Below are 24,631 nucleotides of genomic sequence, written 5' to 3' on the forward strand. Positions count from 1 at the left end.
GCGGGGTGACTGTGGCTGCTTGGGGGTACCGAGAACGGTTCGCATGCAAAGTCGTCCCGAGTTTCGAGTGTTTTGTTCTATTTCTCTTGGGAGATATTTGGAAGTGGCTAACTCTGATTCGTTTGTAACTTTGTCTCTACCCCAACTCGCCAGCCCGGCTACACTCCCCCTTCCTCCCCATAACCTTAGCCACATCCCTTGGGCTTTGGTGTGGTGTACTTTTCTTTTTTGAGGCACAAAGGCAAGAACTCTATTTTGAAACGACTGGCAGTCCATCCGAAAAAATAAAAAAAGTTCTACAAGGCTTCATAGTTTCCACACTTGCTTTTTAAACAATCCTGTCTAGGTTGAGGCACTGGCTGTCTTCTGGTTGGTTGGTGTTGAATGATTGTAAAAGTGAGCCTAAGTGAAAACCATAGCCAACACAAGCATCAGATCAATTAAAAAGCTGATTTAAAAATCCATATCCCTCATGACCAGGCTGAAGGACACGCTGCCAAGGCCCATCCCAGCCCACAGAAAACGCTCAGGAGTGGCCCCTAACCCCGTGCTGTTGAGTCAAAAGGAGGTTCAAAAACGAAAAACTTTCATGGCATCCTGGATCAAAGCCTTTTCTTTTTATGTACTACAAAATTATGTCACCTTTGCTCCTACTAAGAGAATACTCTATAAATCTCCTCTTCCATTTGTTAGTCTATATCGCATTAATCTTGGACCCTGTACAGAGAATCATTCACATTGAGCATCCATTTGGGTGAAACTGCTTCATGGGACCTCTGTCCCCTGGAATTTAAGCAATGTGATAGTCCTAATACTTGAGAATTGATGCAATTATTTTCCATGGTTCAATATTTCAAAAAAAAAATCAATGTGTTTATGTCAAGGGTTTAAACAATCTTACTGAATTTAAATACTCAGGTGGTATTTTGAGAAAATTAACTTTTCCCTCACTTAAACTCATTTTGAATGCTGGGCAGAGTAAAAAGTGGCCTAAGATGCCTTTATCTGGAGACCAGGGAAACCTCCATGCTCAATTCAGCAGCATTACTGTTGATGGTTGATCACATGGGTGTGGAGGAGGCGTGTCCTCCCGCTATTGGATAGCAGGGTGTGGCTTACCTATTGGTGGGCTCCCTGCCATCTGCACAGATGGGCATGTTGGGGGCAGCCAGGAGACTACCCGCACATCAGACACGGTTGCCGAGGCCGCAGTTCACTGGCGGAGAAGTTGCAACAGCTGGCTGTCTGAAACAGGAGTTGTGCCTTCGCTGGCTCTACAAGATCGGAGCTGGTTAGCCAAAATGAAGTGAATCATTTCTTCCCTGACTTGAAAAATGAAATCTGCTTATTAGAGATGTGAAATTGCATTGAAATGGAATGTTTACACCTTAAATCATCAGAAACCCCAGTTGTACTTTTTAAAGCTTATGTAAGACGCCTTCCAGCCAAAAGAGCCTTCACAGCGAGCTCCACGTCTGTCTGGGCCTGCCCAGTTGTATCAGTTGTATCACTCAACTTTTTAGGACAGGAAGGGAAGGGACATTACCTTCAGTGGGTGTGGCTGAAAATGAGCCCAGGGAGTGAGTGCATTATGTAACTCATCACTAGGCTCTGGGCTGGGCTGTATAAGAGTACCTGTGTTGTGGGCTCGTGGGTGTGTTCAACAAGAGTGTGTGTGTGTGAGTGTATGTGTGTGGTCTTTTAGGAGGTCTGATGGCAGATTAGGGAGGCTGCCCACCTGTACCCATGGCCCTAGCGAGGCTCATTCAGCTGTGACTAATCAGGAAAATTACCATTTTCTGACTCATGAGAACAATGTGCAGATTGCAGTCCACCTCATTCATATCTTCCTCCTGGAAACACTTCGGAACACTTCCCCATCTTGGGAAAACCAAGAACTGTACCAACCAGTACACATTGACATCTTTATTATTATTTTTTTTTGGAAAATTACAGAAGTGGAAAAAAAAAAGATCTTTGCACATCTTCATAATTTAGTGTATGTTTAGGAATGTGGAAAAAACATCTCCTTTGACGTTAATTAAGAGCACTGCACATGCCATTGTATTCATGGAATATGGCTTTGTCATCAGGCCACAAAGGAAGCTCTGCTTTTGGACTGTCCAGTGGCCTAAAGCCCATGTCTGTTGCTCTGCGGTGCACTTTTGACCCAGAAATTTGGATTCAGAATGTTTCTGTGAATTAACTATACAGAAATTTTTGAGCAACTCTCAGCTAGCCATCACCTCAGAAAATGTTCAAGGTATGTTTCCTTTTTCTGGGCCAGTCTGTGGCCCGGTGGTTAAGTGAGACAAATCCCAGATGGCTGGTGGTGCGGTTCAAATCTCAGACCTGGCATCTTTTTTTTTTTTTTTTGGAGAGGTTTTTGCTATAGGGCGCGTGCGCTTGCCAGACAGACAGAGAGAGACAGAGAGACAGAAAGCAAGAAATCACCCCCCCCGGGGGATGGCCACACCGCAATCCCTTCTCCTCCATTCTCCTCTTGGGATCTTGGGCACACACGCACACGCGCCCGGCGTGAGTTTAAGCCACTGGGTCTGGGACACGAACTGCGGTCGGCTACGTGGGAGTGACATAGCCATTACACTAACTACTGCAGACCTGGCATCTTGAGAACCACTCTGGGCACATGTGCCTGTGTGTTTCAAATGCCAACAAGATAGAGAAATGGAGGAGAAGGGATTAAGGCATGACCGCACCCCATGGGGGGGGTGCTTTCTCCTCCCTGTTTGTCTGTCCCTCTGGCAGAGGAAAGATACTGATTTAGGTAGCTGTCTTTCCCCTGACTTGCATATGACTTGTGAGTAACTTGCAGATATTACAAAGGAATAGACTTAGAACTTTAGAAATCTGATAGATGCCGACTGCTTCATTTCAGTGAAGGCATCGCATGCCTTTATAAAGCTTGGACTCCATTTCAAATATGCTTTCTGGGCAGGTAACCTAATTCATTTTACCGGTCATCAGATTGTTAGAAGTCCCCTGGCTGAAACCACACAATGCAACCAAACAAAAATGAAAAGGGCTGGGATAAAAATAAAACATGGACATTTTGGTAGAGGCAGAGAGGTTAGGGAAAGGTCTGGGGTCCAGGACATCATCCCGGGGCAAGTGTGTGGAGGCCACTCTAGTGGGAAATATTTGGACAATCCAAGACTTCTCTTTAGAGAGAAAGAAGCCCCATGAAGCAACGTGTGGAGGACATGGAGAAGTGTAGAAAGCAGACAGATGCAAAGCTGAAAGCCACCTCCTTCACGGTTTTCCCCGGGGGGCCACAGCTTTACCAGTGGTTTGAAATGTCTATGGAGGCCAGGGCATGATTTGATAAAGGGGGGGGCTGGCCTCTAGGGAGTAACTCTGGAATGCATGGCCCATCTGAACAACATCTCTGCCTGACCCTCAGCCATGGATACATCTGCCATATTACCATAGTGTCTGGTAATTTGTAGCATAGAAGCTGCAAATTCAGAATTTTGTAAAGTCTATTTTTATTTACTTATTTCATGAAAGAAAGATGGGGGAAGGGGAGAAAAAAAGACAAACACCCTCGACAGATCCCCAGCCTTTCAGCCCCAGGGTCATGGCCATGTCTACCCCTGTTGTGTATGGGCTGACTGGGAAGCCGAGCCACAGTCTTCCTTAAGATCCAGCTTTGCAGAGCAGTCGCGCACTGTGGCTGGCCCGGACATCCAGATTTTTATGCCATCTCCACCAGTTTTTAAAAGTGTTCTGATCATTGCTGAAGAGCCAAATACCTGCAGGTCAGCTGTTCACAGCTGCTCTGTCATGACCCTCACAGTGGTGTCCTGTGAACCTCTGTGTTCCGCCTGCTCAGGTGCCAGCAAAAAAACAGCCAGCTCTGAACCCTGGAAATGACACAAGATTTTTCTGGTACACCTTTCTCTCCCAATGGGTCTCCCTTTTCAGCCATGGAATCTCCAAGCTACTAGGACAGAAAACCTGCCTCTGGCTGCTACTGTTCAGAGTTATCTAAACAGTAAAGTAGATGGTTTCTTGAGTGTTGAGGCTGCAAACTGAACTTCCCTTTCCTACCCTTCAACTCCCTTCTCAAGGGAAAATGCTTCGGCCCCCAGTGTTTATTGCATGACAGAGTTCTCTTATTCCTTCCCAGTTGAATCTCATGAATTCAAGTTGTGTGTAATAAGAACACACAGGCTTTTTTTTTTTTTTTTTTGAACCAGAAGTTGGCATAGTGACTATGTCATTGGACTCCCATGTGGTCGACAATGGTTCGAGTCCCGGACCTGGTGGCTTAAACTCATGCTGGGCATGTGTGTGTACGTGCCCAAGATCCTGAGAGGAGAATGGAGGAGAAGGGATTGTGGTGTGGTCATCCCTCCTGGGGGGTGATTTCTCGTTTTCTGTCTCTTTGTCTCTCTGGCGAGCGCACGCACCCTATAGCAAAAACTTCTCCAAAAAACAAAACAAACAAACAAAACCACAGGCTTTTAAAATTTTTATTTATTTATTTATCAAGATTATTATTTTTTTAATTTGTCATGGAGCATGTGTGCACACCAGAGAGACAGAGAAAGAGAGGGGAAGTGAGAAAGCAAGCCACCAGGTCTGGGATTCAAACCATGGTCAGCCATGTGAGAGTCCAGCACCTTAACCACCATGCCATCTGCTGGCCCCATTTAAACTTTTATGACATGGAATGTGACTTTTTATCTACTTAGTGATAGCATGTCATGAATGCATGTGAGGCTAAATGAAAGAGTACTTGGTATTTCTGATGAGATGAGAGCTGGGACTCATTCCTTTGTAAAATCTGTCCCCCTGAATTATTTTCATCAGCATCAGAAAGCAAGACTATTTCGAAACCTCTATACGAGTGCATGGTTTTACAAGCTTCATAGTGGGGTGTATAGGAAGTATGTACAATCCTGGTTTTCCAAGTTTGAGTTACACACCTTTTTATATTTTTTACAAAATGCAGCAATTTGTATTTTTACCAATATGTGATTAAAATTAGTTTTCCAATGGGAATTTATTTTTTCTTTTTGAAGAGGTTTTTTTGCTATAGGGTGCATGCGCTTGTCAGACAGAGAGAGACAGAGAGACAGAAGACGAGAAATCACCCCCTCCCCAGCTGGGATGGCCACACCGCAATCCCTTCTCCTCCATTCTCCTCTCGGGATCTTGGGCATGCATGCACACATGCCCAGTGTGAGTTTAAGCCACCTGGTCCAGGACTCGAACCTCAGTCGACTACCTGGGAGTTCAGTGACATAGCCATTATCCTAACTGCTAGTCCCCAATGGGAATTTTTTAATCTATGTTTTTTACCTTGCTTGGAATTGCTGTTTACAGAGTGAATATGGGGTTGAAGGTTAAATGCCAAAGGTATTAAAAATAAACATCTCAGCCTTGTAAGCATGCTCTGTAATAATGGTAAACAAATTGTATTTTGAATTTCAGTTTCAGAATTTATTTTGGCAGAGACGAAAGGTTTGAAGGCATCTTAGCTAGTCCCCAATGGGAATTTTTTAATCTATGTTTTTTACCTTGCTTGGAATTGCTGTTTACAGAGTGAATATGGGGTTGAAGGTTAAATGCCAAAGGTATTAAAAATAAACATCTCAGCCTTGTAAGCATGCTCTGTAATAATGGTAAACAAATTGTATTTTGAATTTCAGTTTCAGAATTTATTTTGGCAGAGACGAAAGGTTTGAAGGCATCTTGCAAAAGTTTTTTTTTTTTTTTCTTAACATATTTTTGTGATGGCCACACTGAAGAGAAGTAGAACTGTAGGTAGAGCTGTCCCTAAAGTAATGACATTGGCTTTGACATGCCATGAAACCTCCACTGTACATGTTAGTGAACTTGGCCCCCTCTTCTGCGTTGCCAAGGATGTGACATCGTGGCCGTTGTCCGAAGCACTCTTGATCGCTCGCTTATGGGCTACATGCGGAAATGTATGTTTTTACTTCCTTTATGACTTAAAATGTTACTGCCTACCCTGATCACCCATCTTCCCAGGTCCCTCTGAGCAGTTTCCCGGTGTTACAATCTGCCTCCAGGGAGAAAGATTACCCCCACCGAAAATGTGCAGTTTCACATCCAGCAAGCTGTGGATGCTGGAGCGGGAGGGCCATTTCAGGGAGTGACTATCAGACCTGCCTTAAGGGAACCACATTTTCTTGGGTATTTTGATGTGTTAGTTAAAATCCATTCATAGTATTTTATAATCATATGTTACATTGTAGCAAGCCCACAAGCTCTCCAAATCTCTTGGTTGGCTTCAGGGAGAAGTGCAGAGAGAGGTTAAATGACTGCTGAAGTCTCCTAGCTAGCCTTTGGCTGATCTCAGTCTGATAAGGCTCTTCCAGCAAGTGGTTGTGGATTAGAGTCTATTTCCTTAAGATTCCAGACACGCCAGGTAGTTTTCTTTCAGGGAGCTTTCAAGAAGGCCTGTTTGGAGATAGAAGGTTGTTATTTATTTTTGATTCATTATCGTATCAATGTTAAAAAATTGTAAGGAATACATTTAGAAGAACTCACCCATTATATCGCGATATCTAACATGGTAATTATTTTTTAATGTCTTTGGTTTTCTTCCTATCCAAACACATTGTTTTGATACATTTGTAATGGTGGGGCAGATATATAATCTGTGCTCTGTATTTTCCCACTTGTTTTTCTGAATACTTCTTGGTCAGCATATCATATTTGGGTATTGTAGAATAATCCCATGTAGCCCAATTGCCCAACCCGAGTCTTAATGAAATGGAGACCTCCTGAAGCGTGTACAGGGCTGGGGTGGGGGCAGCCCTCTTGTGCCTGCCAGCACCACCGTGGTCAGTGATGGGGTACTCAGCCTGTTGTGGCTCTTGAAACAAGGAGCCCACTTTGGTGTAGTTGAAGCAGGATGGGAAGGTTGAGGTATCTACACTCCACTTCCAGGTCCTGGTCAAAGGGGACACCATGCTACCCCCTTGGGTTCTGATGCTGACACTCAAATGTGGTGGCAGTGAGTCTAACTTGGCAAATATCCGTGAACCTAATGGCGGGTCGGAGTGGTCAGAGACGGAGAGCTTTGAACCCCAAAGTGGGGAACACACAGCCATGGCAAAGGAGGTTAGCAGAGCAGGTATGTTGTCACCTCTGGGAAATCAGAGATGGACTGGGCACTGCCTCTGATTATGGGAACCTGTGCCTGGGGGGACGTGCCAGCGGGGCTTCCAGGTGTGTGATGGCGTTCACTCTGGACCAAGGTTCCTCTTGCTGTTTTACAGGTAGGAAAAGCAAACTAGTGAGGGAGAGAGAATTATCCGGGACCACACACCTTCCATGTAATAAACCAGGCCTGCTAACCCCATGTTCTTTCAAAAACAATTGAAGACGCTACTTCTAAACTGCACTAATCTGAGTCCCAAGTGTCTGCATAAAATTCCATCATTTTCCATAGTCCTGATAAAAAGGTATGATCAGTAAAGAAAATCATCAGTTTTGGTTAATTTTATTCAATACCAGGGTGAGATAATTTAGATCTAAGATGTCTATTCTGAATCATTAAGACCTGAAGGTTTACATACATACACACACACACACACACACACACACACACGTATATATACATATATATATTGTTTTGGTTTGTTTTGCTATAGGGCGTGTGCACTCACCAGAAAGAGTCAAAGAGGAAAGAGAGAAATCACCCCCCGGGGGGGGATGGCTACACTGCAGTCCCCTCTCCTCCATTTTCCTCTCAGGATTTTGGTATGCATACATATGGGCTCAGTGTGATTTCCTAGATGCTGTGTCTGGGATTTGAACTGTGGTGTCAGCTACATGGGAATCCAGCCACCCTATCCTCTGTGCTACCGGCTGGCCCGAGGCCTAGGTTTTTAAAATTTCCTTGTTTGAGAACTTTGCAATAGGGACTAGATAATGTCACTGTGGAAGCAAGCATAAATGTTAGTCATGTGAAGCTCTCTGATCCCAGTGAGGTTAACAAGATAAAAAATGAGGGAAATGAGATAGCCATGAGACTCAGCCCTTTAATTCATAACAAAAAACAACAGCAACAAAAAATTACACTATCACATTGTTAGTCTCTTAGTAATTCCTTTGGTGTAACCATTTGTTGTTGACGGCAATTTAGAAAAATTACTTGGTAACAGAATACTTTGGACAGTATCCTTGTCTGAGTCTAAGGAATTTCCAATGGGGGAAAAAAATAGGATCATTGGGCCAGCCAGCAGCGTGGTGGTTAAGGTGGCTGGATCCCACGTGGCTAATGGTGCAGTTCGGATCTTGGACCTGGCAGCTTGCAAAACACTGGGCTCATGTGCGTTCGTGCCCAAGAGCCTAAAAGAAGGGAGAAAGGGAGGAGAGGCTCTGGTGTGACTAATCCCCCATGGAAATACATTTTTTTAAAAAAGTTTATTTTTAGTGTTTTAAGTAGATGCAGACTTTCATTATAGGAAAATATTGATTTGAATGTAGAAGTATCTATTAAGCTATTTTTAAAGTGTAAATAAGGGCTGAAATCTGTGGCACTGCAGTGCTCAAGAAAAGCTGGATCTCACATGGCAATCAGGTTTGAATCCTTGGTCCACCTGAAACACTGGGCATGTGCATGAATGCCCGAGATGCAGCGGGCTACAGGACTGAAGAAAGGGGATGGTGGCATAATCATACCAGTAAGGGGGCAATGCTTTTCTCTCTCTGAAGAAATAAATTTACAAACAAAAAGACAGGGACCAGCAGGTGGCATGGTGGTTAAGCCACAGGGCCAACCACAGTTTGAGTCCTGGATCTGGCAACTTGCTTTCTCACTTTCCCTCTCTCTTTCTCTCTCTGGCATGTGCCCTCTAGCAAAATTAAAAAATAATAATAACTAAAATTAAATAAATAATCCACAAGAGCAAAACCAGGTAAAACAGTAAGCCCCATTGACCCTTACATCAAGAGCCATCAGGGGATAGTTCCAAGGATGTTCAATGCATCTTAGTGTCTGAGTCACCTTTCCTTGCTCTTTGGTGTCTGTCGGCTTTCGATGTGACAAAACATCTGAAATTTGGTGGCTTAAGTACTCAACATTTATTATTTGTCGTACTTTGTGCATTGGCCGGGCGATTTCGGTCCAGGCTGACTCATCTCATCCCTGTGGTCAGCTGGCAGCTTGGCTGGACTTGGATGATCCAACATGGCCTCGTTCACATGTCTGGTAATGGCCCAGTTTCAGCTGGGACTGGGAGAGGACTGTGCTGTGCATCTCCTGTCACAACAGGCATGTCCTGGCTTGTTTACATTGTAGTGGTCACACCACAGGATTCCCAAGAACAGCAAAAGAATGCGAACTCTACTGTGGGTGTGTTTTTGAGACCTCTGCATGCATCACACATGCTGTTGCCCGCATTGGCAAAGCGAGACGCATGACCAAGGCATGTCGGTGTAGAAAAGGGCCGCCCAAGGACTCAGATACAGCTCCCAACCTCGGCCTTTGCTCTGCGGCTTTCCTTCCTTAGGTGAATGCATAGAGGTGGGAATAGATTCAGGGGAGCTCCCACTTTCCCTGGCTGGCCCTTGAGAAGTTCGCTGCTGTTTTTCCAAGGCGTGGAGAATGGGAGCTACAAGTCTTTTATACTGGCGGTCACTCAGTCTGGTTCTAAAATCATTTTTTGCTCAGGCAGGAAGATTGCCATCTTGAGGCTGGCCTGGACAACTTGACAAGACCCTGTCTTTTAAAAAAAAATAAAAAAGAGCCAGCCATGGCTATGCACACCCGTTAAGTCCCAACTTTAAGACCCTATCTTTAAAAAATAGATGATAGATAGATAGATGATAGATAGATACATAGATAGGCAGGCAGGCAGGCATTTTTTTTTGGGGGGGGGGAACAAGAAAGTAAAAGAAGCTGACAAAAAGAATAAAAATAGTTTTCTATCCATTTTACATTTAATCCAATTTTAGAGAGCAATAACTCATGCCAAACCAGACTGGGCTACCTGGCCTTTAGACAAGAGGGCAGAACCCATGCCTTCCAAGGTGGGGATAATACTTCTGCTTCCTAATTCTGACCTCTTCTGACTGTCCACGTGGAGAAAGACGTTTCTCACAAAAAAATGCTTTTCTTCTTTGGTTGAAAGTCAGGTCTTTTGGACTGTAAGATGGTTCCCAAAATAACCCTGTGTCAATTCCATATTCTGCTAACCACAGACTGTGCATCTGTGGGCTCCTCAACAAGATGGACTTGGGTAGGATTAATTTAGCTTTGTGCACAGGACTCAAAAAATCCATTTGCTTAAGGCTCTTTCACTTTGACTCCCTCTCTCTATAAATGGAAAATTTTACATCACACAGGTGGAGAGAAAGCTATTCCCCCAACTTGGGCAGTGAACAACTCATGGCCAATCTTGTTTTCTCGATTCACACCTTGCTCTGGTTGACTTGGATGCAAATCTTAGTATCCTAGTAGTTCATCCATTTAATATGTCTATATTACACTGGTTTCTTTTTTAAAAGAATTTTTCATTTTATTTTATTCAGCGTTATTATTATATTTTAATTTGGCCAGAGACAGAGAAAGAAAGAAAGGGAAAGGGAGAAAGCAAGTTGCCAGGTACAGGACACAAACCTCAGTTGGCCATGTGGGAGTCCAGTGCCTCAACCACCATGCCCCTGCAGGTACACTGGCTTAAATTAAACAAAACTTGGGACTGGTAGCTGACATGGTGGTTAAGACGCTGGACTCCCACATGGCCAAACTAGGTTTGAGTCCTAGACCTGGCGGCTTGAGAATCACGTTGGACATGTGAGTACAGGTGCTCAACATCCTGAGAGGAGAATGGAATCGAAGGGATTGTGGTGTGGCCATCCCCCATTGGGGATGAGTTCTCATTTTCTTCTCTCTGACTCTTCCGTAAGTACACAAGTTCTGTGGCAAAACAAACAAACAAACAAATAAATAAATGAAAACCAAGCACCAGCTACCATTTGGAGTGGAAGAAGGGGTGTGTCCCAGAGAACCAAACAGTAGCTTCCTTTTGACTACTCACAGTAGGAGCTCTGTACTGTTGACATCGCCATTCACTGAGGGCACTCCCTCCAGCTCTGCCCAGTCTCACCCACAGGGGGGATCTGGCGGTGACACCTTGGCTTCCCTGGTCTTGGTGTGCAGCCCAGAGCTGGTCTCCCCCTGCAGCCCAGAACTGGTCTTCCCCCTGCAGCCCAGAGCTGGTCTCCCCTGCAGCCCAGCTCTGCTCTGCACTGTCTTCAGGTAACAGTCAGAAGGTTGAGTTCATGCAGATTAGTCTGCTCACTCCTCCTCACACATGCTTGTAATGATTGCAAGGATAAGACTTCTTTCACCCATCGGTCCTTTTAACTGTGGAATGTCAAGATGGAGATACCCGGAGACTGAGAAGGGGGTCTGTGAAATTGTTTATGTCCATGTTCATTTCCTTGGTGGGGTGAAGATTCATAAATCCCCAAAGTGGGGGGCCAGCAGTTGGCATAATGGCTATGTTGCTGAACTCCCATGTAGTCAACCTCAGTTTGAGTCCCAGACCTGGGGCCTTAAACTCACGCCGGGCGTGTGTGCGTGCATGCCCAAGATCCTGAGAGGAGAATGGAGGAGAAGGGATTGCAGTGTGGCCATCCCCCCGGGGGGTGATTTCTCGCTTTCTGTCTTTCTGTCTTTCTCTGTCTTTCTGGCAAGCGTACATGCCCTAAAATCTCTCTCTCAAAAAAAAAAAAAAAAAAAAATCCTCAGAGTTGTCTGTCACCTCCCCAAAGTGACCCTCTAAGGTCCCAACAATCTCAGTGGCCTGATCGAGGTGCCAAGGTCACCTGGCAAGCTTACAGCAGAGTTAGCCCCAGAATACAAGCCTCTTGACCTACAGTCCACGCATCCTGGTCCTAAACCTGCCTCTACTGGAAATGTTTGAACATCAAACATGATATAGCATTAGGGAGAAGGGAGGTCAATAGTGGTAAGTTAGAATCATTTTTTGTAAGATTCTCAGAGACATTAAACTAATAAGATAAACTCATGTGAGGCAATGGTAGGTTTTATTTGCTGACAACTAGATACTTCTGAATCGTAACAAAATGTAAAAATAGTCACGACATTGATCCTGTATTTTTATTTTTATATTCTCTTGTGAGCACAAAGAGAAACGTGTCTAGCACAGACATCATTAGCTATAAATCCAGTGCATGAAGTTTTGGCTTTGTGTAAGTAATCGAAAGCCCAGGTATTTCCCTGGTAAGGATTTGCTGATATTAATGATAAAGTCAGTGTTTCCTAACTGAGGGCACATAGGAGGAAGTTGCCGGGCTCCAGTTCCTGGACTCCGGTGCAGAGCAGTGTCTTGTTCTGTTTTCTAGGGCTACGGTGCGGGGTGTAAAACCACAGTGGCCCCGTCCAGCCTCTTTTTCTCACCCACCCAGCCACATCCTCCAGGTAGCGCCCCTTCCATTCCCACAGAATGCTTCTTGCTCGTCCTCCACGGGGAGCCTCATGCTGGATGAGGGAGAGCTGAGGCAGAGGATGGAGAAGACAGGGACCATACCTTGCACCTGCTCCCCAGGGAGGAGGTATAATTACAGCTGTCCCCCAAAGGGAGCTCTCGCCTCCTCCTAACTGGAACCTTCTTTATCTTCCTCTGTCCAGCCCTGCTTAGCACCTTCCACGCTCTGCCTGCTCCCTCCACAGAGACAATGAAGCGCCGTTTTTGGTTGGGGCTGTGACTCCGAGCCAGAGCCATTGCCAGAGCCTTCGGTGTTTTGCATCAGTTATATGGAACTGTGGGTTGGGAAAGGTGGACCACAGATTCCCAATTGAAGATGCAGTGAAGTGCAGGGATCGCACCACTTGCCAAGTCCTTGGAACTCTGTTTCTGCAGGGTGGCCTCGACCTGCTTCTTACCTTGTCTCCACTTAGATTGTCTAACAGATTTAACCACTTGCTGATTCCCATTCAGGCTAGGATATTCTCCAACTTCGGCTTGTGTCTGGCTAGAGTAAGCCTCCCCTTCCCATCTTCCAGCCCAATCATCTATATCTCTTCTTTTTTTTTTTTCCAAAGAATTATTTATTTAATGTAATTTGTTATTATTTTTTATTTTGGTGAGAGAGAGAAAGGGAAAGCAAGAAAGCAAGCTGCCAGGTCTGGAACTCAAAACGGTGGTCAGCCATGTGGGAATCCAGCATCCTTAACCACCACATCACCTAAGTCGCTATAGGGAATGTGCGTTCACCAGAGAGCAGAGAGGGAGAGTCTGTGTGTGAGAGAAAGCACCTCCTGGGGGGATGGCCACACCACAGTCTCCTCTCTATTCTCCTCTGGGGATTCTGGGCACTATGCACCTGTAGTCAGCATGTTTTCCAGCCCACAGGTCAAGGACTTGAACTGCACAGTTGGCCATCTGGAATCCAGTTGAATAATTATCAAGTACTTGCTGTATGAATGCCAGGTACTTTTTCTGTACTATTTTATTTAATTAATGCTTAAAACCTGGAGTTATGAGGTGTCACCTTAAAATTGGGATGTCAATATAAATACAGTAAAGGAATAGTTTTGAACAATATAAACACAGGCCACATGTGACCTGCCAAACAGTAGAATTCAGAGCAACAAAGGATTTAAACATAAGAGTAAAATAGCTGGAGGCCAGGGATAGCAGAGGTGCTGAAGGACTGAGTCAGGGAGTGTGGCTATGTTAAGAGAAAAGGGTTAGGAGGAAAGAAGAGAGTAGCCTAGAGCTGACTAAAATCAGTTGAGTTCTGAGCCTTAGTAGTAGAATTAAGTTGGCTGCACAGATAATCAAATCATCTCTCTGGATTTTGTTGGTTGCATAGTTTAAAGTTTGAGAGGTTTTTGCTATAGGGTGCATGCACTCGCCAGACAGAGAGACAGGAAGTGAGAAATCACCCCCCAGGGGGGATGACCACGCCGCAATCCCTTCTCCTCCATTCTTCTCTCAGGATCTTGGGCACGCACGCACACGCGCCCGGCGTGAGTTTAAGCCACCAGGTCTGGAACTCGAACCGCAGACGACTACGTGGGAGTCCAGTGACATAGCCATTACACTAACTGCTGGTCCCACCCCTATTTCTCCTTTTAAGCAAGCTCTGATTCCACCTTCTTCCATTTTCTTGGATCTCATAGTTGAAAGTTCTTGTTCTTCTTTTTCTTCCTCTTCCTTCTTCTCCTTCCCTTTCTCTTTCCTCTTCTTCTACCCCCTCCCCTTTATTTTTGCTATAGGTATTGTGCTCTCACTGGAGAGACAGAGAGAGAGAGACAGAAAATGAAAAATCACTCCCCAAGGGATGGCCACACTGCAATCCCTTCTCCACCATTCTCCTCCTCTGAGAATTTGGGGCATACACGTACACCGCGTAAGTTTTAAGCTTCAGGGTCCGTGACTTGAACCACAGTCGACTATGCGAGGGTCCAGCAACATAACCATTACACCATCTGCTATTTCCTTCTTCCTTTTTTTTTTTTTAAAGACATACCACACCCAGCTCCTGAAGCTCTCCTGGCCAGCCTCACGCCCATGAGGGTTGAGGCTACCTCAGCCTTCAGAGTTTCCAGGAAAGTAACATACCCACGCCTGGCCCCACAGTGGACGACCCTGGAATCAAACCCAGTCCTGGGGAGCAGTGTCTCCTCAGTGTGTGCCGTCTTGGCTGGATTCAGAACTACGGCCTTCAAAAGCTCAGGGCACTTTGTCTGCAAAGCTCCTGGGATCGTTGGTGCCCGTTTCCTCTCCCCTCTGGTCCAATACTTTCCCCTAGTGGCTTTGCTTGCTCAGCATGTGTCCCAGCCTCCCTCCCTGTCCCCTCCTGTCCCCACTGTTTAGTGGCTTGTCACCCGAGGTAGACAATACTGTATTTAAGCTTAAGGGGAAAAAAGCTTTTGTTTCCTTCTGCAGGTGCGAGAGTAACAGTCCTTAAACTGCCCCCCTAGGTCGTTGTCTTGAGGGACACAGCGGACTGCGGCTCTGCAGACCGGTTAAGCACTCCTAAACCCGCTCCACCACCGGTTGCTCTTGGTTACTCCACTGATGGAGTGCCCTTGGGGGACAGACCCGCCGCAAGCACCCTGCGATCCAGATGGCAGCCGAGCCTTTGGTTCCAGTCAGAATGACAACGCAGTGTGATGTGCTGGTGTCACTCCTTGCCGGGTCGGCTTGCCCTTTGGAAAGATGGGGTGGCCAGGACAGGGAGGAGAAGATGGATACTGATCCTTAAAGGGCACTGGAAAGCCGAGCCACTTGTCACAGAAGGCGGCAGAAAGCGGCTGCCATCACGGTGCCCTCATTCACTCATTAACAGCCGCAGTGTTGAGACCAGACAAATGCCTTCCCCGCAGTGCCAGGAGTCTGCAGAGAAAGGTAGTTCTCTCAGAAAATGGGATCTCTCGTTTCCGCTGCCAGCCTGCGTTGCAGTGATTTTCACAAATGGAAATATTCAAATCACTGGCAAGTAGACAAGAGGTCCCATTTTCTCAGAGAACTATCTTTAGAGAGATTTAAAGAGGTTTTTTGTTTGTTTGTTTGTTTGTTTGTTTGTTTTTGCTATAAGGCACATGCGCTTGTCAGAGAGACAGAAAGCGGGTTATCACCCCCAAGGGGAGAGAGCCATGCAGCAATCCCTTCTCCTCCGTTCTCCTCTCAGGATTTGGGGTGTACGCATGCCCAGCATGAGGTTTAAGCCACTGGGTCCAGGACTCGAACCGTGGTCAACTACATAGATGCCCAGCGAGGTAGCCATTATGCCATCTGCTGGCCCTACAAATATAAACAGGTAAAAACTAGGTAGGACCAGCCCTGTAGCCTCGTGGTTAAGGGAGCTGAGTCCCACTGCAGCTCAGCCCCCTGCCTCTGTGACTTGAGAAGCACGCCAAGTGCCTGTGTGTGCCCCGAATCCCCACAGGATGGAGAAATGGAGAGGGGATTGTGGTGTGACCATGCCCCGTCAGGGGGTGCTTTTCCTCTCTCCCTCACTCTGTCTCTGTTTTGAACATGTACTCTCTGATTTTGTTTTTGTTTGCTTGTTTATTTTTAATAGAGGAAGGAATGGAGAAGGAAAAAAGGAGGCCAAGAGGCAAAGATAACTGATGGGTGAAGAAATTGAAATAGGATTTTGCAGTAGGTAGACAATCTTTCCTATTGCATGTGAGTTTGAATTCAGGTGTTTAATATTCACAGGGTGTGGCAATGCAGAGGGCTAGATCCCACATGGCCAACCCTATGGTTCAAGTCCCAGACCCAGCATCTTGAGAAAAATGCCAAACACATGTGCCCAGAATCCCAAAAGGAGGGAGAGATGGAGGAGAAGGGACCACAGCCTGACCGTTTCCCATTGGGGGTGCTTTCTCATTTTCCCTTTCTCTCTACATTTAGCAAGTTTATGTGCCTTCTGATAAACATTAAAAGATAAAATAAAAATTATGAGTAATCTAAAGACTGGCCATGTCAAACTATCCTCCTAAAATGTTTGTACTAAAACCAAGCAAGTCATAGAGCTGGTAGCTTTTCACTTGGGGTGCTTTTGGGAGTATGTTTTCTATGTTCGGCTCCAGGTAGAAAGCTGAAGTCTTTTTTTTTTTTTTTGAAGAATTATTTTATTTAACTTTATTTATTTTAATTTGACCAGAGAGAGACAGAGTGAGAGAGAGAGAGAAATTGAGCCACCAGGTCCAGGATTCGAACCATGGTTGGCCATGTGGGAGTCCAGTGGCCTTAACCACCATGCCACCTGCTGGCCCAAGATGAAGTCTTTTTGGCTTGGGCATGTGGAAGCAATGACCTCCCATCTGAATGACCGGCCAGAAAGGACATTAGTCCCGGTAACCCTCACAGTCTGTAACGATGTGGTCGCTACTTAGAACATTTGAAGTGAGGAGTTTTGAGTGACTTGTAGACATGGCAAGGTAAGTTGTGACCTTCATGCCATTTGGACGAGTTTTGAATGGGTAATGCATGAAATACTTCCTTGCTGTCCTGACCTACTTGGCTGTAAACTCCCGAAGGGGATACCATGTCACGTTCCTGGCTCTTTTTTGTATTTCCATCCCTGTAGCCAATGGCTGGCTTGTGGCTGACCCAGCCCCTTTCTGACTTGACCAAACTGCTTCCCCTTAGAGTGAAAGTTGTCCAGAGGGCAAAAACCCGGCAATTCAACTCAGTTGCAGCAATGCAGCCTCCTATGAATGAGGGACTGATGAGAGTCATGGATTAAGCTAGACCATCCAATCGTATACTGGAAAGGTTTTTCAAAAGTAAAAATAGCCCCCCTCAGATAAAACCACTAGGACTTCCTTTTGCATTTTCTTTTAACAGAACAGGATATTCCTGAGCTGGGCTAGGCTGCGGAGCAGAGGCTGCAGAGGGAGACTACTGCTGGAATAGCTTCCTCCTGACTCCTTTTCTTCCATCTCCCCTTCAATAGGGAGTCTTAAGTAATTGCCTGGGGCCACACAACCTGTCCAGACTCATTCTCCCGAGGGTGGGGCTGCACTTTTCAAGCAGAAACAAACAGTATTCACCAGGGCCCTTTCGGCTCCCCAAACTTTCCAACTCTTAGTGGGGCCCTTCCAAATCAGGTGCCCACCTGACCTGGAGGTGGCAGCCAGTTCTAGTTTATTCGGCCCTGTGATCCTGCTCTGACCTGGGACCCCACTAGGGCTTTGACAACTGTGGGAAGGGGTGCTGAGGCTGTTTTTGTTGATATGGAAGATCACTGCTAGATTAAGACAGGAGAAGGTTTTCCCTCTTCAGCTATATGAATGGGAACCTTCCTGACGAAGCGTGTGTCTATTCTGGTTTAAAGAACTGTGTTTACAGCCTTCATTTTCCCTCACCACTCACCTCCCCAAGTGGGGCCTGGTGGTGTTGTTCACCTCCAAAGGCCTGGGAGTCCCAAAGGACACATGCTAATAGCTTAATTGTTTTGTTTATTCTGATCCTTACAAATTCCGGTAGTTTCTTTTGTATTGAGAGAATTTTTTTTTTTTTTTTTTTTTTTTTTTTAGAGTCTTGGCTTTTCCTTTGGTTTTGAGTGGCTCTTTTTTTTTTTTTCTTTCTTTTTCTTTTTTTTAAGGTTTTTGAAATAGGGCGCATTTGCTCACCCTAGACAGAGAGAGGGAAAAGTGAGAAATCACCCATGGGCTGGGTGGGAGGGTAGGGTAGGAGAGCCATGCCTCAATCCCTTTCCCATTCTCCTCTTGGGATTTTGGGCTCACAGGCAGACTGGCATGATTTTTGAGCGTGTGATTTTCAAGCCGCTGGGTCCAGGATTGAATCATAGTCTGCCATGTGGGAGTCTAGCACCTTAACCACCGTACCACCTCCTGGCCCTTGAATGACTCTTAGTATTTGCTCTTAATTTTTTTTTTTTTTTGAAAGGTTGGTAGTTGACATGGCTTTCTCTAAATAAGAGTTTTACTCAATGTGTGGAGAAAGTGAGTGAAAGGGAGACAATTAAAAATAGTACCTATGTGATGCAACCCATAGTGTGGTATTTATATTCACATCCCTTAGGTTTGGGAGTTAAAAGATTGTGCATAGAATGGTGATATTTAGCCAGACGATGCATTTACAGAGTTTTGGTTTGTTTTCCAAAATGTAGAACCGTAGCAAAGGTTTGTTTCTTCACCTTGGACAAAGACTTCCAAAAGTATAAGACTATTAAGGTTCATATAGTAAGTATCTTTTTTATAATTTTAGTATAAATGAAACTTTTTAGATAAAAGAGCTTTATTAATATACTAGGACAGTGCAGGTGGAATTTGACTTTTATGAAAAGTGATGTAAAGGTCAAGGAAGCTTAAATCCATGAATGTGGTAAATCAAGATGTACTGGCCTTCGAAAAGAGAGAGTGTTGGGCAGGGGTGAGAAAGCAATCCACCAGGTCTGGGACTCAAATTGTGGTTGACCATGTGGGAGGCCAGCTCCCTTTAACCACCACAGCTCCAAATTCAACGATTTTCCATGCCGTTGAAAAGAGAATTTGCTGTTGGAATTAAGAGTTATGAGCACTCAATCTGCGATAGCATTTCTACGTCCTTTGAGGTGGGTATATTGTGTTGCCTGGTTTACAGATGAGGAAACCATAGATGAGTTAGATAATCTGCTCAAGGTCACCCATCTGCAAAGGTGCAGAGAGAGATGGATAATAAATTCTGGGTCATGTGAATACATGGTGTGCTTTGGAGAGGTGCTGCCTGTTCCCACACACAGATGATCATGATGAAGTTGTGTTCATGGACTACCAGTATGAGCATCACCTGGGTTATCATTGGATGTGCAGGACCTCTAGCTGTACCCTAGACCCAGTTCTGAATCTGCATTTTAGCAAGGTCCCCAGGTGATTACAAAGCAGTATGCACAGGAATGCTGCAGTCCAAGCACGGTAACGTGACTCTGAGCACATCCCTGAAGGACGTCTGATGGTTGCCTTCCAAGATATCATCTTCCAAGGACGGGGAGGCAGCCAGATATCCTGAGCTTTTAGGGCTGCAACTAACCAATTGTCTCCAATCATCTCGCTAAAGCAAAACTTAAAGAGCAATTCTTAGCAGTAAGATAGAGGGAAGATTTTCTCCTAGAAATTCTGGGCTCAGGCTGTCCTGAAGCAGGTCCACAGATAGGTGGTTGTCTTCATCATCCTAGGGAAGCTCCCAGCCCACAATGTCTCCTCCATGGGTGCTGGTGGGTCACACTTTCTATGAGTGATCCCTCTGAGCTGGTCTGTCAGATCGTCCCCTAGAGAGGCTGAGAGCAGATTTTGTCAGGCCAGGGAAGGAAGAAAGAGATCCAGAGTGAGGGAGTATCAGTAGCATGGAAATAGAGAAGGGCATTGAAAAGAGCCTAGCCTCCATAACACTGCAGTCCTGGGTAGGAGGAAGTGGGCTTTTCCTCCTACAGGTTTTCCTTCTAGAATTCTCCCAGGCATCTGTGCTAGAGGTCGCAGAGTTCTTTCCATAGCTCTCTTCCCTGACAAAGTCCTGGTAGTTCCCAAGCCCAGGGAGTATGTCACAGGGCTCTCCCCTCCTTTCCACAGCTGTCATCTTGATTTGAATCTGCAGTGTGTCACACTAGGACTATCATAAGTATTTTTTTCTTTCTTTTTTTTTCCCCCCAGAGAAATTTTTTGCTATAGGGTGCATATGCTTGCAGGAGAGACAGAGAGAGAAAGTGAGAAATCACACCTTTGGGGGATGGACACGCTGTAATCTCTTCTCTTCCATTCTCCTCTTGGGATTTTGGGCATGTATGCAAACATGCCTGGTGTCAGTTTCAAGTCACTGGGCCCGGGACTCTACAGTTATTTCTTAAATAGTCTTCATGGGGCCAACAGGTGATGTGGTGGTTAAGGCACTGAACTTCCACGTGGCCAGTCATGGTTCAAGTCCTGGACCTGGTGACTTGCCTGGGGACTTGCACTCTCATTCTCTCTCTCTTTCTCTGGTGAGCACATGTGCCCTGTAACAAATTAAATAATAATAATAATAAATAATTCTTAAAAAGGAAAAGGTTTTCACTACTCCCCCCCCCCCTTGTAATACACAGAAATAGCATTGCCAGAATCATCCTCCTGGTAAATGCAGCTTTGTATGTGCCACTCTTACTGAGGACTCAGTTCCTTCTGAGAACAGTTCAAAGGCCCCAAAGCACACTGTCTCAGTGACACCTATTGATTGGTTGCCTCCATCTACTTTGTTTTCCAGTAGTCCTCTGGAATGTGCAGATTCCATGAGGGTACCCTGAAGGTCTTCTCCCTGCTGTTAGCTCCTGGCATGGTGCTTGCACACAGAAGGTTCTCAATAAAAATGGACTAATTGAATAAAACAGTTAATGAGCTCTTTCTCATATCGATGTCTCCTTTTAATTGTTTGAGGGCACACATACGAGAGAGAGAGAGAGAGAGAGAGAGAGAGAGAGAGAGAAAGAGAGAGCATTAACCCTTTTTTCTTTTTCCTTCATTTCTCCAGCTCATTAGGATTTGGCCTGAACACACATGTCCTGGGCTTGTATTTCAATCAGTAGGGGTCAGGAATCTTTTTTCTTTCTCAGTGATTATTAATTTTCACACCTTTATAACAATAGAAATTTTCTTCACTATTGTAAGGAATGGGCCAACCATGCGAGAAAATAGAAATGTAGAACCTTTATTGGGAACGATCCCAGGTGAGGTTTGCTGATCCGACTGGGGGTGGGGGGGTAGAGAAGTCACACCCTAGGAAGGGGTTTAGCGATTTTTATAAGGGTATAGGGAGGGGTAGTGTCTTAGAGGTAGAAACAATCCACGTATGGTCAAGGTTTAGGGGGAGAGCAAACTACTGTGCCACATAGGGTCTGTGCCATGTGCAGAGTGGAGTGCCATGTGCTACATCTGGGTTAGATCCAAGTGCAGCACAGGTCTGAGTTGCATCAGCCAACTGTGGCGTGGCGTCCATCCCCTACATCCAAGCTGCCCAGGCCTCTGGCCCAACAACTATATATTGTCCTGAATGGTACAAAGATTGTGTAATGAAAGCTCTTTCATATTGTTTAGGTTTCTCTCTAGTATGAGTTCTTCCATGTTTTTGAAGGCGCTGAAGGCTTTTCCAGATTCCCTACATATGTGTGGCTTTTCTCCAGGATGAGTTGTTTCATTTACTTGAAAGGTTCTATAACAAATGAAAGCTTTCCACCCCCCCTGCACTCAGAATTTCTCCCCAGTGTGAGTCCTTTCATAGTTTCAAAGGAGCTTACACAATAGCACACTTTTCCACACTCGTAGGATTTTCATTAGTGTGAGTTCTTTCGTGCATTCAAAAACCACCTAGATAAGGGGAGACCCTTCCACATACCTTACATTCATAGGATTTCTCTCCAATGTGAAATGTCTGATGGATTCGCATAGAACCGAGTCTACTGAAGGCTTTCCCACACTCACATGGGTTCTCTCCAGTGTGAGTTATTTCATGTTGAAGAAAACTGGGCAATCAAAGACTTTCCCACATACCGTACATTTATAGGCTCCATCTCCTGTGTGCACTAGCATGTGTCTTCGAAAACGTGTGAGGTAAGTGAATGTTCTCTCTTATCCCTTACCCCCATAGATTTTTCTCTCCACTGTGAGTTCCTTCAAGCCTTTGAAGGTACATGGGTAAGCGACATGCGTTTCCACACTCCTTATGTACATATGTTTTTCTCCAGCATGACTTGCTTCATGTTATTGAAAGGTCCCATAACAACACTCTACATTCATTGGGTTTTTCCAGTGTGAGTTCTTAAATGGTTTCAGAAAGACTTTACAGCTTAGTATGCTTTTCCACACTCCTGCTCACAGGTTTTCTCCCCGCTATGCATTCTTTCATGGGTTCGTAAAGAACTTAGATAAGGGAAGGATTTTCCACATTGATTATATTCATAGGGTTTCTTTCCACTGTGAAGTAGTTCATGTTTTTGCAAAGAACTGAGATAAGTGAAGGTTTTCCCACATCCCTTACATTCATAAGGTTTCACTCCAGTGTGAATGGTTTCATGTTTTTGAACAGCACTGTGACACTTAAAGGCTTCCTCACATTCCTGACATGGATGTGGTTCCCCCCCAGTGTGAGTTCTTTCATGAACGCGTAAGGAACTGGACCTAGTGAAGGACCTCCCACATTGCTTCCAACCATACAGCTTCTCTCCAGTGTGGATTTTCTCATGGTTTCTAATTAAAGAAAAATGATTGAAGGCTTTACCACGTGGCTTACACTCATAGGGTTTCTCTCTGGTGTTGGTTTTTTCATATATTCTAAGTAAGCTGAGATAATCTAAGGCTTTCCTGCATGTGAGCATTTGTAAGATACATCTCTGCGTTTTTGGTTGTCTTCTCACAGTTAAGGGAGAAACGAAGCCATCACACACATAGCTTACTAAATTTACATAGCTTCTCTGCATGTTCCTGAAATTTGTGTGTTTTCCATGTTTTGTCAGCTCTTGTGCCTTTCATATAGGCTGGGCTACTCACACTCATCTTCCATGTTGTGGTCTTCCCATTTTTCTCCTGTAGAGGCCAGACCCCTCCTGAATTCCCACATCACATCTCTGTAGAGATTCTTCTGGGAAAGATTCAGCAGAGCCCATTCCTCCTGTGTAAATGTCACAATCACATCCTCCAAGGCCACTGAGTCCATTTCCGGTTCTGGGGTGTCCCAGTGTCCTTTTTCCAGCTCCCATGGTCAGTACAGTTCACAGAGTGACAGAGGCTGCAACGGAACCACTGGGACCTTCCAGAGAACTCAATGCTACACTGCACTGTGAGGCTGAGAGACAAAGACTGGATGTTCAAATCCAGGGCTGAGATTCTAACCACAGTTGGACATGTAGGATCTGACTCAGCATGCACAGTGTCTAACCAGGGCGCTGCAGGGCTGACCCTCCAGCTAGAATCTACTCCTTGTTCAGGCTCTTTTCCAGGACTAGATATCTCTTCCCTTTTTCTCACTTACCTGAATCCTTAGAGGCCCAAGTAAAGACACAGTTCCTGGAAACCTTTGATTTAATTCCCAGAAGTCATACTCCTCTTGGCCTCTTTTTTTGGTGACTTGGAGGAGGTCAGCTGCTTCAAGATGAAACTGAAAATCTCCTTCCCTCCCACGGGCTGTCAGGAACTCATTGAAGTGGACGATGAATGCAAACTTTGTACTTTTTACAAGAAGCGTATGGCCACAGAAGTTGCTGCTGACGCTCTGGGTGAAGAACAGAAGGGTTACGTAGTCTGAATCAGGGGTGGAAACGACAAACAAGGTCCCCATGAAGTGGGGTGTCTTGACCCACGGCCATGTCTGCCTGCTACTGAGTAAGGGCCGTGTCCACCTGCTACTGAGTAAGGAACATTCCTGGTACAGACCAAGGAGAATTGGAGAAAGCAAGCACAAATCTGTTCGGGGTTGCATTGTGGATACCAATCTGAGCATTCTCACCTTGGTTATTGTTAGAAAAGGAGAGAAGGATATTCTGGGACTGACTGATACTACCATGCCTCGTCGCCTGGGGCCTAAGAGAGCTAGCAGAATCTGAAAACTTTTCAGTCTCTAAAGAAGACGATGTCCGCCAATATGTTGTACAAAAGCCCTTAAATAAAGAAGGTGAGTAACCCAGGACCAAAGCACCTAAGATTCAGCACCTGTGATTCCCCATGTTCTGCAGCACAAACGCTAGCATATTACTCTCAAGAAACCACGTACTAAGGAAAATAAGGAAGAGGCAGCAGAATATGCTCAACTTTTGGCCAAGAGAATGAAGGAGGCTAAAGAAAAACGCCAAGAACAGATTGCTAAGAGACGCAGGCTGTCCTCTCTGAGAGCGTCTACTTCTAAGTCTGAATCTAGTCAAAAATAAGATTTTTATAAGAGAAACAAATAAAGAGAAGATCTCAAAAAAAAAAAAAAGACGTCATACCCCTCTTCAAATCGCCACCGTTGTCCCAGAGCTCCTTAGTTAGCATTAAGTTCTATGTTATGTTGCACAGCTATCTGTGTGCAAGTCGTACGGCCCGTGTAGACTATAAGCCCATCGAGATCAGGGACATGTACATTTCTTTCCCACACCCGTCTTCACCCTGATCATTCCCTGGCGCGGGAGCCGC

General features: G+C 45.2%; 1 protein-coding gene across 2 annotated transcripts in view; it reads left to right on the plus strand.

Moving 5' to 3' along the window:
* MYO1E (myosin IE) overlaps nt 1–24,631 on the plus strand; it is a 301,820-nt gene that overhangs the window by 964 nt on the left and 276,225 nt on the right. The window lies entirely within an intron of this gene.

Source organism: Tupaia chinensis, unplaced genomic scaffold, assembly GCF_000334495.1.
Source record: "Tupaia chinensis unplaced genomic scaffold, TupChi_1.0 Scaffold000063_1, whole genome shotgun sequence".
Classification (NCBI taxonomy): domain Eukaryota; kingdom Metazoa; phylum Chordata; class Mammalia; order Scandentia; family Tupaiidae; genus Tupaia; species Tupaia belangeri.